Source organism: Sorex fumeus, unplaced genomic scaffold (genome assembly GCF_029834395.1).
Source record: "Sorex fumeus unplaced genomic scaffold, SorFum_2.1 ptg000009l, whole genome shotgun sequence".
NCBI classification, from domain to species: domain Eukaryota; kingdom Metazoa; phylum Chordata; class Mammalia; order Eulipotyphla; family Soricidae; genus Sorex; species Sorex fumeus.
In genome coordinates this window covers 18,517,943-18,534,819 of record NW_026606066.1, presented here as the reverse complement: position 1 = coordinate 18,534,819, position 16,877 = coordinate 18,517,943, and the positions used below count along the sequence as shown (strand labels likewise).

At 33.7% G+C, this 16,877-nt stretch overlaps 1 protein-coding gene across 3 annotated transcripts in view; it reads right to left on the bottom strand.

Annotated features, from left to right (window-relative positions):
- Positions 1 to 16,877, bottom strand: part of CSRNP3 (cysteine and serine rich nuclear protein 3) — a 222,950-nt gene that overhangs the window by 88,967 nt on the left and 117,106 nt on the right. Inside the window, exon 1 of one of the 3 annotated variants that reach the window (XM_056110366.1) lies at positions 11,943 to 12,143. The exons of 1 other annotated variant lie outside the window; for it this stretch is intronic. The gene's annotated coding sequence lies outside the window, so the exon portion shown is untranslated. Of the gene's footprint in view, positions 1 to 10,098; positions 10,202 to 11,942; positions 12,144 to 16,877 lie in introns of those variants that run through there. One more of the 3 variants, XM_056110367.1, reaches the window with a different exon arrangement.

Genomic DNA, 16,877 nt, shown 5'->3' with positions numbered 1-16,877 from the left:
CTCAGATAGAGAAGGGAGCACCAAATAAAGGGTGTTGGGAGGATCCTCCCAGGATGGGAGATGCATGCCGAAAGTAGACTATAGACCAAACATGATTGCCACTCAATGCCTCTTTTGCAAACCACAGCACCCAAAGGGAGAAAGAGAACAAAAGGGAATGCCCTGCCACAGAGGCAGGGTGGGATGGGGGATAGGGGGTGGGAGGGATGCTGGGATCAGTGGTGGTGGAAAATGGGCACTGGTGGAGGGATGGGTATTTGTTTGATCATTGTATAATTGAAACTCAAGCACAAAAATTTGTTAAGTCTACAACTGTACCTCATGGTGTATCGCTAATAAAAATAAAAATAAAAAGAGTTGAGTCCCTGAAGACACTTGGTGTTCGGCATGATAACACTATACACTGGTCATGAGGACAGGAAGCTAATTGGTTATATTTTAACAGTAGTACTCTAAAGAACAAAAGCCTTCTAAAGATACTCTAATCACTTTTTCTTAGGAGCCTAGGTTTATCCTTTGCTTTGGTTCTTTGGAAGTTCTGGTAATTCTAATTGCAAAGGTACCTAACAAAGGCCCTTCTGCCTTATGGTGTATGGCATATAGATGAGGAACTTGTTTAGCAACTTAAATTAGGCTGTGACATGGAAAACAATTTTTCCAAATATTTGTCAAAAAACAAATAGTTCATTTTGTATCCTCATCAAACTCTTCCAGCAAGGAGAGAAAACCTTCATAATATGACAAAATTCTATTTCAATGACTTTGAAAAGGTAAGATCACTAGTTTCAATAAGCAATTGGCACAGAGGCTAGGAAAAGCAGCTCCAAGATTAAGTTGCCGTGAAAATATGCCTTTACTTGGGAACTGGAGCAGTAGTTTAATGAATAGTACAATGAATAATACAATGAATAATATAGAATAATACAATGAATAGAGTAGGATACATAGAATAGTCCCTTCATGCAACTGAGCTGGATTCAGTTCCTGGACTCCATATAGACTCCTGCGTCCAACCAGGAGTGATCCCTGAGTGTAGAGCTAGTCCTGAGCACCACCAGTTATGGCCCCCAAACTAAAAACAGAAAAACAACAAGTCTTATCTCCCTGATTTCCTCTCCCTTTCTTCTACAATGGAAAAGTAATTTTGAATTTTCTTCTGTTTGTTTCATCAAAATCAAATAATGAGGACAGAGAGAGTGTAAATGAGTTGATTAAAATACTGGTATCTGGTTCACCTGCACTATTAGGTTAGATAAACTTAGCTGAAAATAGTAAGATTATTTGGAGGCCATACTTAAGATAATATGGCATACCTGGGAAATCACCATATTCTTTTGCTTTTTTGTTTGTGACGTTTTTCATTAGTCAGATGTATTTGTAAAGGATTACACTTTTATTTATGTTAATTTATATTAAATCCTTTTCATCTACCACTTTTTCTAAGATTTGAGTAATGTGATGCTCCAACCTAATGACATGACTATTTCTTGCCCTTAATGCTATTTTTTTAACCAAACTGACTACAGGTTAAAGGCTTTATAAGACAACTATTATTTTAATACACTAGAATCAGAATTTAATGGCTTGAACACTTATTACTCCATGTCCTGTCAGAATACTTAAGATTTTTTCTTTAAAAAAGATTGTCCTCTTTCACAGTCCTAGGGTCATTTCTGCTTAAGCCATTTGGCAAGAAGCTAATGTATTTGCTGCCAAAAGGATAGAAATTTGGCATTGCATCTGTAGGATAAAAATCCTGCAAGGTGTTTCCACAGGGCACCACTGATGTGAAAAATGCTGTTGGTGGTTTGCCAAAGAAATAAGCACAAATCAGCCAAATACACCTCTCTTGTCCAGGTATCTGTTTAAGCCAAGAACCCTGAGAGTTCTTCTAATAAAATTTTTTTATTGTTCTTGTAGAAATGATTGTGGGATTTCCCAATCCTGTGAATCCCTTGCACCACAATTACCTGTGACCTTGAGTTAAATATTTGAGTAAATTTAGGTGCTTTGGATTTCAACATTTTTGCAGCTTGTTAATGCATACATAGTTTGATAATTTGATGGAGTATATGAAGGATTTCTCCAGAATAAAGTGCACATACATACAAATGGATGCCATGCATCTATAGATGTCCCAGTTAAGAACCAATTCTCTGAGGGAATTATGCCATTTCCCCAAATTTGATAGCTATGCACAACTTGAAGCAATTTTTCATCGTATTTTGTTTTGGGGCCACACCTGGTGGTTCTCAGGGGTAACTAATGGCTCTGTTTTCAGGAATCACTCCTGCTGGTGCTCAGGGAGACCAGATAGGATGCTAGCGATTGACCCAGGTGGGCCAAGTGCAAGGCAAGCACCCTACCTATTGTTTTGTCTCTCCAGCCCAGAAATTATTCATTGTGAGACCACCCTATTTCAAAGTACGAAATAAGGGGGCAAACAGATACTATTTGCATGCAGCAAACCCACGTTTATTTCCTGGCACCACATATAGGTCCAATAACACCAGGGGTCACTCCTGGCACAAGGCCAAGAACAGACTCAGAGCACTGCCTGTTGTGGTGCCCCAAATCCAAAGAGAAACAAAAAATAAAGTATCAAAGAAGGGGCATTCCCAGTCTTTGGTGACCTGCATCTCCACTTGGTATATTAATTCTTTTCATTAACATTATGAGTACCTCTTTTCTTTGAAAAGCCTATAATGTTTTCTCTTAACAAAAACTTAATCTTCCTTCTCTTAGCAACAAAAAAATTTTAATTTTGTATGCTTGCTATTAAGACTAAAGAATAGCATTTAGACTAACTCCTTGGATAACAAATAAGGCTTACCACATTAATAGGCACTGCAGTAGGGCGTTTGCCTTGCACGCAGCCAACATGGCCGACCCGAGTTCGATTCCTCTGCCCCTCTCAGAGAGCCCGGCAAGCTACCGAGAGTATCTTGCCCACATGGCAGAGCCTGGCAAGCTACCCGTGACGTATTCGATATGCCAAACACAGTAACGACAAAGTCTCCAATGGAGACGTTACTGGGCCCGCTCGAGCAAATCGATGATCAACGGGAGGGCCTTTACCTTTACCTTTACATTAACAGGCAGAAAAGGCCATGCCAATGTTAAAGAATTTAAAATTATTGCACCACTAGAAGATAATACGTATAATTTTTACCTTAGTGCTTAATGAGTTTATCTTCAATATTTTAGAATTTTTTCATTAGATAATAAAAATAGAACAGCCAATGTAGATCAATCATAAATATTCTTTGAACTACATTGACTATTCTATTTTTATTATCTAAGAGAATGTTTAAAAACACTTCCTCTTTAAGTTCTCTAAAGTGAAAATCAGAATAAAACATAGTCAAACTTTACTTAAAAAAAACTGAAGCAATAGTAAGGTGGGTAGGACACTTGGCTTTCATGTGGCTGATCCCTGTTCAATTTCTGGCACTACATATGTTCCCCCAAGCACCATCAGGACTGATCTCTGACTGCAGAGCCAGGAATAAGCCCTGAACACTGCTGAGTGTGATCAAAATAAAATCAAATAAACAAATAAAAACAAATATTACCAACCTTCAGAGCCCTACAGATGAAAGCACAGGGATATATCAAAAATATGAGTAAGTAGTAAAATTTTTCTTGGATAGTTCTTAAAATGAATTACCACCTTAGGCAAGACATAGATTTATACTACCTACGGCAGAGCAATAGTTAATCATCCTCCAATTGACATTTCATTAAACAGCAATTAAAAAGAGTCACTTAGTGTTCTATAGGCGCACCAACCTCATAGAATACTTTTAAAGTTGGAAATCCATTAGATACTGATATTTCACAATAGTAGAGTCACGATACTCCTTATCTAGAATTCACTGTTCTCCAATATATTTTAGTTTTTGAGTTCAGCTACACCTGGCTATGCTCAGTGCTTACCCTGGTGACTCTAGGGGGACCATATACTATGCCAGGGATTGAACCAATAATGGTCACATGCAAAACAAACATCATAAGCCCTCTACAATCCCTCCAGTATCCTTCAGAAATATATTTTTATTGTAGCAAACTCACTAAGCATAGTAAATTGAAATAAGTTTAAAAACCATGAGCCATGGGGCCAACAAGATGGCTCAAATCATGGCTAGAGCACATTGGTGGGAGTGCTAGTTCCTCAGAACAACATATAAAGTGGACTCCACACACCAAGTTGTGAGTAAACCCCAGTACAACTGAGGCCCAAAACACAAAAATTAAGGAAGAAAACTTTACCTATTTTGGAAATTTTATTAAAAATAATCTTGTACCTAATTAATGCAATATTCCTAAACATCATTATGCTACCCAGAAAGTTTAAAAAAGAAAGAAATCTATGAAATACAAATTGTATCATAACTCAGACATTTTAGCACTTTTAATCACTACTCCATTACTATATAATAGCATTGTCTCACTTAACATTGCCAGGTAGGTAATCTGTGACAGGTTTCCTTTGTAGCTAAAAATTTCATAGCCTATGAATGAGCCAGAAGCTCTGAATAAAAAGTTTCAATATAAAACTATGCCTTAATTGTACAAAATCAAAATAAAAATGGAAAAATGGTGGAACAAAACACACAGATGATCTATTTCCCTCTCTTTATCACAGAGTCAGGCACCTAACCCATGGTCCCACCCATATAAGTCATATGCCCTGTCACTGAGCTATAACACTGGTCCATGATGAAAATTTTAAAGGAAATAAAGGACACAAAACAAATAAGCTCTGAAAGACACATGTTATACCATATCAGCGGAGAGTGTTTACAACGTGATTCCATTTGGAAAGATTTAAGTTACCTAATGCCACAAACTATTTAGACCTTAATAGCTATGGTGATAGCTTTTTTGACTTGCCTTATCTGAGTATAAGAAATGAGTTGTGAGCCAGAGTGATAGTACAATGGGTGCCCAAGTTTGATCCCTAGTACCACATAAGGTCCTCCATGCTCTACCACAAGTCCACAAGTGATTCCTGAATGCAGAGACAGTAATAAGCCCTGAACACAGCTGGGTATGGCCCCAAAATGAAAAAAATAAAACAAGAAACCAGCTATTCTTTACCACTTTACTGCCTAATCATCACCCCCCCAAAACAAATCATGGGGTCTTGATCTTGGAAAAATACATGTCTTTCTTACTGACTAAAAACCAAGGTTTTCTGTAATTATAGGCTTAAACTAAAATTGCCTTATTTGCAGTCAGTAATCAATTTCTAGTGATTAAAAATATTAATATTAACATTTAACTATCACACACAATCTTGCAATCATGTGACAACTATGTGCCATTATCATTTTATGTTCATAAAAATCTTTTGATAAAAATCTATTCTTCACTCTGCAAAGGAAGATGAGTCTTACAAACTTTAACTGCTATGCTCAAGGCCACACGGATGTAAGCGGCAAAACACGTGAACATGTATTGGAAGTGATTCCAAGGTTGAAACTTGAACCTAAGCTTTTAACCACTATCCTATTCAACTTACTCACACTCAGTAATTTGGATTGAGTTCACCCAATAAACTACATAATAAAAGCACTTAAGAAATCAAGAAAACAATACGCAATCTCTGTTTCTTTAGTTAATGAATTACCCTAAATTTACAAGTTTTTATTGTTTTAAACAACAATGCAACCCAGATTTGTTAAAGTAACCTTTAAAATTGTGAATGGACGGAGCTGACCAGAATATGAAGTTTTCCCTCAATATTTTAGACTACCTCTCATTCTTAGAGCATGTCTTTAAATTCAAGGAACTAACAATCCTAATGCTCTCAAAGTTCTTCAGAATACACAGAATGCTCTTTTTCTGTCCTGAAATTTGATCATTTTGTATATTCCGAAACATAAATTATATTTGTGAATTTTCAAATAAATGACTTTATTGGCATGTGTTTGGAGAGATGCAAGTTGTCACAGACACACAATTAAATGTATTTTAAATGAATGAGTGAATTCATAAGCTTGGATATAAAGAACTGTCCAAGTAACAGTTCTTCCTGATTGCTATGGTGGTGTGATAGAAGGTAGTAAATCTCAAAGTTCCAGGATTTGATAATTAAATAGATCACAATTTCTGAAATAGGAAAGAGTAGTTTTATGGAATCAGTGATTGATCAAATGACACACAGACTTACAGAATAGTGTGTATGTATGCGTGTGTGTGTGTGTTGATATAATTGTTAAGAGATTACTCACTTATCTATTAGCTAATGTTATTTACATTCCAATTGATAATTTATTATGACATATCCCTCATAGTAGTAACAAGGACAGTTACTTATCTATAGTTCAAACAAGCATCATGGATGTAAGAAAAATGAAAACAAAAATTATTTTCTCTGTTCCTGGGCTCATTATAGTATGCACACATGTGACACAGAACTTTTGTCTATAGAGTATAGAGCAATGTTTTATCTCTTCTTTACTCAGCAAATCTTAAATAATTTTTAATTTAGTATAAAGCAAAATACATTTAAGTGTATTTATGAATTTTCACAGGTAAAAAGTAGTTTTATTTACTGCATTTAAATAACTTTAATACTAAAAAAGAGGCAGTAAAGCAACAAAAGCATATAAAAGTATATATAAAAAGTATGGAATAATTAGAAGCCCTTTGGTGTTGAGAAACTATTTTGCCTCTACTTATTCTTTTTTTGTGGGGGAGGGGGATAATGGACCACACCTGGCTATGCTAAGGACTTCCTCCTGGCTTTGTGCTCAGGGGTCATCCTGATGGTCTTTGCTTAGGCACTGCTTAGGATTGACACAGGTTTGCTGTTGTACTATCTTTCTGGCTCTGGAATGATTCTTATGCCACAAAACACACCTCAATTGATTTCTACTTGCTCAAGAAGACATACTAAGAAGTACTATAAAAGTAATCAATAGTATTTAAAAACCTGACTTTTAAAGTTATAAATTTGAATTATTTGAAAATTTATTTCTTTAGATTTTTTTTTCTGTTTGGGGATCATACCTGGCAGTGGTCAGGGCTTATTAACCTTGGCTCTGCGCTCAGAGATCACTCAGTTTTGGTGGGGCTTGGGGTATGGTATGCAATGTTAGGGATGAAACCCTGATCAGTTGTGCGCAAGGCAAGAACATCACCAATTACCTCGAGATAGAGTACTATCTCTCTATCCAGGTTTCCTCAGTACAGATTATTTTCTAAAGGCTAGAACAAGTATTATTGTAGTATTGATAAGTGTCTAATAGTGAGATAAAAATAAAATATTTTAAATGCATTTTATGATTTTTGTACATATACTTTTCCATAAAATTGATACAATTATATTTAAATTAAAAATAATGATAAAATCCAATCATTTGTTTAAATTACTACTTAAGTAACGTTAGATTATATTTTGAATATGTATTTTGAGCATTTTCCTTCTATCTGTTTTAATTTTGTAATTTCTACTTCATATGTATTATAAGTTCAGAAGGAGATATATATATATATATATATACTTAAAACCTTCACATGCAATTTTGAGATGACAACAGTTATTTCTAGATTTTAGACTATATTCTATACTGCTAGACTGAATACAACATGCTTGCCCTAGAATCTTTTCCAAACTTACAATATGGTCTCTAGTTTCCAGTGATAACAAAGATAGACTAGTAATCACAAAGCAGGAAATTCATTTTTCAAAAATCCTCACAGAGCTTTCTGAAATCTAATCTAACACAAATCTTGAAGTATATTGATTGTATATCCTCAATGTTTTGGACATTACTGTTTACTCTTTTGCCTTCCAGATTTGATTTGATTTTCATTGACAACAAACATGTTTTTCTCTATATATTTTAATATCCAGATCATAACCTTATTAAGTCTGTGCCACTGAGATTTGTATGAAAATGGTATGGCTAAAGCTAATGCAAAAAATGCTTCAAAGTTTTGAGTGAATTTGCATAGAGACATAAATTATCGAGGATAGTCCAAGCCATAAATTTGTTGCAAGACATATATATAGCTCTCTCCTGACTCACGGAAGCACAATTCTCTTTATATCACATTTGTCTATTATCACATTTTCTCCAGGAATCTTCATGGGCTCTTTGCTCACACTGTTTTTATTTCTATATTCAGAGCATGCTAACTGGTAGTAGTTACATTTACAAAGTTATTAGTAGTGAACTGCCTAAATAAATTTTACTCTGGTTCTTCCCTCCTCTCCTTTTTCCATCTCGAACATATACAGAGCATAGTACGCAGAAACTATGGTCACAACTTGAGTTAAAGGCAAAATTTAAAGAAAATTGTTATTAAAAATTGTTGCATTGTTATAGTAAAAAAGATTTACTTGGTAGTTTAAAGTATACATCTGTATACATGTATACAGGCATTTGTATATTTATGCATATTTCACTACATATAAATATATTATGACTATCAACATATGTTTATAAAAATTGTAAAGAAATAGTATGAAGTCTACAAATATTTTCTTTGGGCCAGAGGACAGTACATTATCATTCAACATAAGGAAATAATGCATTCCAAATACAACCTCCTTAGCAGCAGTTATTGCTTAAAGTTTCAAAAGAAAGAGAGATTAGAAGAAAAGGACAATCACAGCATTCAAAAATCTTTCAGAGAAAAACATGAATTCTTTTTCCTGAATTGATCTCAGAATTCAGGATAAATGTCATAATGTCCTACTGAGTGATAAAGGGTAAGAATCTGGCTCTGAATGGCTACTACAAAGTCAATTTCATAAATATTTGGAGTAATTGTCCTTCACTGCTTTAAATAGCCATCCCACTGTTTTGGCCCACCTCCTACTCACCCCCACTTTTAAATAAAAGATATTGTCTCCAAATAATCACTTCTTAATCATTGCAATAAAATTATCATCTTTTTTTCAGTGCAAAGAAAGTAATTAGGTTTATGGAAATATGAACTAGCACTTTGTATGTAAGCTTCATAAAATTTATTTTCAAATATGCCATGTAAATACAGCAGCATAAAACAGTAATTTCATGACTAAATATTATTTCTCCTCTTTCATTTTCCAACATATTATTGATACATTTACAACTTGTAATATAGACAGATGTGTTCTTGATGCAAATTAAAACATTCCCCCCATAAACATTGTTGCTGCTTGAACTGATATAAACAGTTATAATTATAAGGATAAAGGCATTCTGATCATGCATCTTTACTTATGATTATTTTTAAATGTTTCTGAAACAAAAAGCAATATAAACAGTAAAAGTGAGTACACATTTGTTTGATACAGGTCAGCTATACTATGATGTAATCATATATTTTACCAAGTGTGCTATCTAGTGCATAGAGACTTTTGTCCTGCCTGTGACATTTATGAGGATCACCCTACAATTCAGAATTAAGGAAAAGGAAAAGTCATAGGAAGTTGAACATGCTGAGTTCAAAATAGCTTTGTTGAAAAAGTACCAAAGAAAATTAAGAACAATTAGGAAAATGAAAGAAGCATTCAAAGGATGTAACCCCCAAATAAACTCTTAGCTGTTTGGCAATAAAATATCGGAATGAAAACTCTCCAAACCCTTAAAATGAAATGCAAATTTAGCTTACTAAAACTGCTCTTATGAAAACGTGTGGGTTCTGAACAAAAGAACTCCATTATTTAATTCCAGATATCTCACAAGAATTTGAGGCTAGGAAGCGAGTTCTTATTTAAAATACATTCCTTCAAGACATGAAAACCCTTTTAAAGTAGTAAGTGCCGATTTTTACCTAGATGTTTCCATTTTAGATAGCTCTTTGAATTCAAATAAAAACAACTTTGCAAACGATGTAATATTTCGAAGCTTAAATCCTAGTTCTGTCTTATTTTCACATGAAATTATTGCATAGTAACAAAAACCCCAGGTTTAACCGAGAATGTTAATGTTTTCAATCGAGAAAACATTTAACAAGATTTTTAAAAACTAGTTAAGGAAAGCAAAGCTGATCGCGGAAACCCAGCCAATTTCCACAATGAATTAAAACAGCCCATTCTTATCAGTGTCCTTTACAGAAACAAAACCAGGCGCATCATGAAATCTGTCACCGTACCTGCGTGCACTTTAAGCGACTACGGCGCACACGCTGTAAAATCTTCACTCTGAGAAATAAAGCACATTTCATTTAACTGCTGGAAAACACTGCTGCAGAGGAACCCTGTGCATTTTTTTTTTCAGCAACACATCCAGCTTTCCACCAGCCCCGTGACCTTTGAACTCCGTTCTACCCCCGCCCCTCTCTCCTTCTGCAGTCTAAGCCACGGAGCTGGCTTCATTTGCATAAGGCTCAGGCAGCCTTCCAGCAGCTGAAATGGAATGCTGGGTAAGGAACTGTGGAACTGCAGTTCTGCCAGAATACCTGAATCACTGGAGAACAGGAATACGCGATGGGGAGTGGGGGCAAGGATTTCGCTGGGCTCTCAGTAACACGCCCGCCCCCCATCCCCCAGGTCCATTAATTTATAAATGATTTTAACTCTTTGATTTAAAGTCCTGCTTTTGTCCTTTCCCTCCCAAAGAAGCTGTCAGTACCCCAGACTATGGTAACCAAGGAAACCCAAATAGTCAAATACTTCATTTAAATACATGTGGAAGGCCAATTTAAAATTTTCATTAACTTCTCTTGTTTTTGAAACATAGCTCCATTTTTTTTTCCGTGTTGGAATACACATGGCATGCATAATCAAGGACACAGGGTATTTCTTTTTGTTGTGGTTTAAACAGCATCGTACAGCCATAAATTTATTTTAGTCTCCATGCAAATACATGAAGTTACTATAGCGATTCTATAAAATGTTAAATGTGCCCTAGTGTCTTAGAGATGATCATCTCAAACGGTGTCCGGGAAATTAATTGTAAAGAATTTAGGTCCCAGGATGGCTTTAAAACAATAGAGCAGTAAAAATGTAGAGCAAAGTTAAGCTATGTATTTATATCTGAAGATTCATGTAGCAGTAATGCTTTTCTATCTTTGCCAAAGATGTTCAGTGTTGTGCTGTTATTTGCTAAAATTATTTCCTCCCTTGTCTTCCTACACACAGCAATTTCTAATTAAAACATAAACTTCTCTATTGATCATAAACCTAAGAAGTGATTATTTTCTAGATACAAGAGGTTATGTGTACATTTTTTAAAATAAAATATGCATGATGGCATATCTTTTCTAAATGGTGAATCTATAAGAAAACCTGCATCATCACTTAAAGCATTCTTTTTAAATTAAGCTAATCTTTTTCTCCATTAGTGAGTGGGTAATATCTATAAAATACAAGGTTTCATGCAAGAGTATTATTCAACTACCAAACTATGAAAAAATATAAGGCACAAAACAGATTAATAGATAATATACTACAGTAATTAAATATAAAATTCAATCTTCTAATAAATAGCACTAATAATATTTCCATGTTCTTTTCATTTTCTTAAAATTTGAAAGTATTAAAATATTCAAAACCTCTCTCCCACTTGTAATATACAGGAAGAATCAATAAATTAAAAAAAAATTACATCTAATTTTTAAGCAATGTAAACTATTGCAATTCAGAAATGTTATCACTAAAATAATTCAAACCCTTTAATCAAGATATTTATTATGAATCTTCTGCTTAATATTATTTTGAGAGAGAGGATTAGAAATTGTGGGTTTTTTCTTACCCCCAAATTGTTAAAGAGGATAAATAACTTTTCAGTTTAATATAACCATATGAATATTTGTCTAGCACATCTGACTACATCAATAATTTAATTGTATTGGGTCAATTCAAGTGCATCCTTCCTATTCCACACTACACACACCTTGCGAAGTTTTTGTTTAAGGCAAAACACACATCAACCCACCCTAAATTAAACCCAATCAAACACGAAGGAAGTGTTGGAGTAATTCACAAAGCCACTGACCTGTTCAAATAGCTGTATCTTAGTTCTGGCACTCTTTATTTAATAGAATCCAAAATAAATTGATTATCATTTTACAATACTCGTCAGCATCACCGAAGGCACTGTTCTTCCTGGTTCAGTTGAATCTTCTTAAATTTGCCGGCCTTGTGTTTTATTGCTGGTACCGTCTGCTTTATTGTTCAGCGACAAGAGCTTCACTGCACAAAGACTCATTACCTACTGCTTGCTGCACGGCATCGCACGGCATCAGCCTTACTGAGGCTTCCTATATGTGATCACATGGGAGTTTTGTCTGAGAAAGACAAGCATGCCACTGACTTCACTATGTCTATGGATATTTTTATCAACTGAGGTCTGCTAGGAGGAAGAAATAACAGCTTATGAAGCTGCCTTAAGTCATTAATGCAGCACAACTTATGGAAATCCTTTCACAAGGCTTTTTTAAAAAAATTATTATCAAAAACGCTTAAGCAGGCATTCAAAAGAAGCCAACTGAATTTTATTTTAATAAGAGGCCGAATACTAATGTAAGGAAGGGGAACCAGCAAAATTCAGTTTCCTACCTTCTGCTTTCCTTCTGAAAGTACTTTAGCACAAATGTTATTAAGGAGCCCTGCTCAACTGAATGATTTGACAGTATGTTTTAACCTCTAGATTGCTGGCAAGATTCTATCTTGCAGGATTTTTATTTTTTCAGAGAACAAGTGACTATCTCCCTCAAAATCTCTACAATGGGAATTTCAATCACTAATACATACTTTCTATGAATAAAATAAAGATAATTTAATTCCTTTTCATAAAATAGATGTGAGGGTGAGTCTCTTTTATTGATGTAGCTAAAAGATGCAGATGATTCATTTATCTTCTCAAAAGATGACAGATTCCGAGAACAGCTGACTTAAAAGAACAATGAAGATTTCAATTTAAAGATCTAAAGGACATATGGTTCATATTAATTCTTAAAATCACAGTAACTTATTTTAGACAGCCTACCTCTATAAAGCATATGGTTTACCTTATCTGATTTCAGTGTTAACAAGTAGTTTTAGAGGTGACTATTCAAAATGTGCAGAATTTTCTACTTCATGGAGTTTAAATTACTATGTAATATACATATATGGTCAGATTATATTTCAAAATATTCTTTGATATAATCACTGAAAATAACTACTAAAATTTGGAGATTGTGACTTTCCAAATGAAAAAGCTATCTCAGATTTTGGTATTTTTAGGACAAAAATTATTTCTCATCTCTTTATTAATCTGTATACAATAAGTTGGTCATTGAAATATTGTTGCTTGATAACCTCATTGAGACTCTTAAGATAAATTATATGCAGAGTACAACAAAAGGCAAAGAAAGAAAAGTCAGAAGAGCCATAAATGAAAATGAGAAAATCAATGTCCTGTGTAGTTATATAGTACATTTCAATGGTATTTGTAACTAGTACAATAATCATTAAGGTAGTGCATAAACTATCTTAATGATTATTTGAACCTTCTATTAATATGAAAATATTTTCTAGAAATAATTATTTTCTGAAAATGTTGGTTTACTATGTGTCCATTAAAAATTAAAAAAAAATAATCTAGGCCAGAATTGACAAGTCAATAATCCATTCTCTTAAGTTCAGTGATTTATATGATTCTTTATATTTTTGCAGGTTTAGCATTGATTAAGAATGTTTTATGATAGATTTAAATAAATGTTTTCGGTGGATTTTCCAAACACTGAAAAAATGCAGATATGTTTTAAATGTCACCTTTTAATACTTTTTTTCAAAAGGCAGGTTTTTTATTTGCACAGAGAGCTATACTAACATTGAAAAATCTTAGGAAATTAAAAGTAAAAGGAAATTGGACTGTTCCTGACTAATAGTGTACCTCCGGGTTCTTAAAGATGTGTACATTTTAGCTAATATCTTTAATGATGTCATCATGCTAATGTACAAGGAAATAAACAAAAGGCAGCCATTTTTCTCTTACTGCATCACTTCAAAAACAGTGAAATAAAATGGTTGCCAAAAGGAAGGAAAGAGTCAGCAAAAACTAAGTTACTTCCATAGTCTTTGGAAAGGGGAAATAATTGTGAATTTTAAAATAAATGATGCAAACATGTGAAATTGTATAACTGTATATGAAGAATTAATTTATAGTACAAAGAAAATATACCTAATATAAGACATATAGAAATATCTAGAGATTAAAATAAATTACTGGTTAAATTGTGAGCCTCCATGGGAAACACTACAGTCTATAAACTTAATGTATACAGTGTAAAGATCCTATTAAATGCATAATAATTGAAAAACAGTACTAAGAGAAGAGAACTAGAAAGATGTTGAAAGGAATTAACAGAATAATAATAAGTTGCTGAGGTTGACAATGAACTGGCCCAGTTATTCTATCATCTTATGCCTCAGTTGTCAAATTTGCAAAATTGCAATAGAAAAGTCTTTCTATGGAAAGCATATCAAGCAATATTTTTTATAACTTTGTTTTCTAAATGGACTATAACCATTTATTGTCAAATAATATCAGTAAAATGAAACATAGTGATATAAATTTTAGAGATTGCTTAAAGGAATTTAAAAACTAACTTAATAGAGGCAAACAGGTATAATAAGTAGATAAAATGTTTGGAAACAAGAGGAAATTTCTTTTCTAATCCATTCAGAAAAAATAATAAATAAATTTAGTAAATAATTTGAAGCAAATCTGAATTGCCTCAGGACTAGGATGAAAAACAACATGGGCCTCTCTTTCCAATCAAAATTCTGTAATTTTCAGTGACATGAATAGAGAATTGCACATGTTTCTAATTCTCACGTTACACTATCAACCACAATGTCTCTACTTAGATAAGAGTTTCATTAACTAATTTTTTTTTACATTTGAAATCAATAGCTACAGGAGCATAGTTTAAAGAAGAAAATTTTGTCTAAGACTAAAAGAAGATTTCAATTTACTGTCACATTAAAAGCTGTGAATTGAAAAAAGTATTTTAATTCTTACTATAGACTCTTGGTTTTCCCTCAAATGATAAAGGGGCATCACTCATAGAATAATTTTGCTTGTTCCCATTTTGTACAAAATAATAACAATTTTCAAAATAGATCCAAAGGATTGCTGTCTAATTCATACAGTAATTTGAGTATAGAAATGAAAAATGGATAATGTCATAATTCTATTGCATGATGGAAGATGGATAAGATGGATAAGATTTACTGATACCATCACCTGTTTTTTCTGGAATCATTGTACTGTAATTGGTATGTACACTAGCGCCTCATGTTGGATTTATCCTGATTCAGCTGGATTTTCTTGCCACATTTAATTCTCCTTCACAACACATACAGAGATGTCAATAAATTGGCCATGTCAACCTCAAAATTCAGGACTGATTCAATTTAATTCAATAAACATATTGAGAGGTTACCACATACCAAGCTCTGACAGTTATTAGAACATAAAAATGGAACATATACAGTTCCCAAAAAGATGATAATAACTTCTATCTTAAAAAAGTTTATTTTTATTGCTTTGTATGTTATGGGAAGATAGTAAGAACATAGAAGAATATTATTTTTATATGGATAATTTATGGACTTAGCATGCATTTCATGAACAATCAATACAATTTATCTATTTTCAATTATTGTCTTTTTAATGAAGAAAAATTTTATAATAGCTGGTTTATCAAATGTTAAATGCATATGCACCCACACATGTACTTATGATGACAGCAAATTCTGTGGTATCATTTTAACCGAGAGATAAAACTTAGCTTTAGTGATTTGCTTAACCAGTAAAAATTGGAGAAGTGATGCTCTGAAGATTTCAAGGCTAAATCATAAAAAATCTTGCAGTTCTTATGCAGTTCTTACATTTTTCTGTCAGAACACTGCCACACAAGAGGATGGATTATCCTGAGAGTGCTGTGGTGAAAAAACAAAATGTACTGGGACAGTTCTAATTGAGCCCAGCATTCTAGCCACTCTTACAGTTGTTAAGTCATCTTGAACAGTCCAGACTTACCCAGCCACCAACTAGGCACCATGATGTGACCCAAGTTTTCACTGTTTATAAGAGAATCATTTAGCTGATCTTTTCTCAAATTCTTGTCCCATGTAGTTTGTTAAATAAGAAGAGTACTATAATGATAACTGGAACACACACGTATATATCATCATATGTGATCTACAATGTATGTCATGTACACATGATCTATTGTTACATACCAACACATAAATATGGCAGAGACAATGTAATACACCTGAAAGTATACAAAAAAGACAATATTGGGTACATATTCAAAGTAACCACTGAATTTTACTCAATTTAAGGGATAATGGGTGTCTTTGTAATGGGTGCTTTTCCACCCTTGAGAGCATAGAAAAAGAAGGATGCAAAAACTTGGGGACTTCCACAGCAAATAAGGATTTATTTTTCTCAGAAAATGATGTTTCAGGTATGTAGTTTCTGAACTAATTGCAAAGAGATCATACTAGTTGGAAGTAAAGGGAATTCCCGGTTGTTAAATGTCATGTTGGCGAACTCCCAAAAGCAAGCGCAAGAGTTCTACTGACTAACTACAGTAAGATAAACTGAACAAATCAAGATGACGGAGAGTTAGGCTTATATTGTTGAAGAATAAAATGGCAGTCTACTGTTTCTTCTGATGCTCTAAAGCTTGAAGTGAGGAGATGTTTTGCAATGTTTAAGATGTTGAAAAGTCATAATAGCATAAGAAAAGCGGTATGGTCAAAGTAATGAGAAAGGAAGACAACTTTGATAGCTGAGACCTGGTTAGTCAGTTAATGTACTGAATTAATTCCCAATAATCTAACAAAAGGAGGTGGGTAGAATGATGAGGGCATGAAATAAAGAGAGTGAATCAGTAATTAGGAGAATAGGATTCATCATAGGAAATAG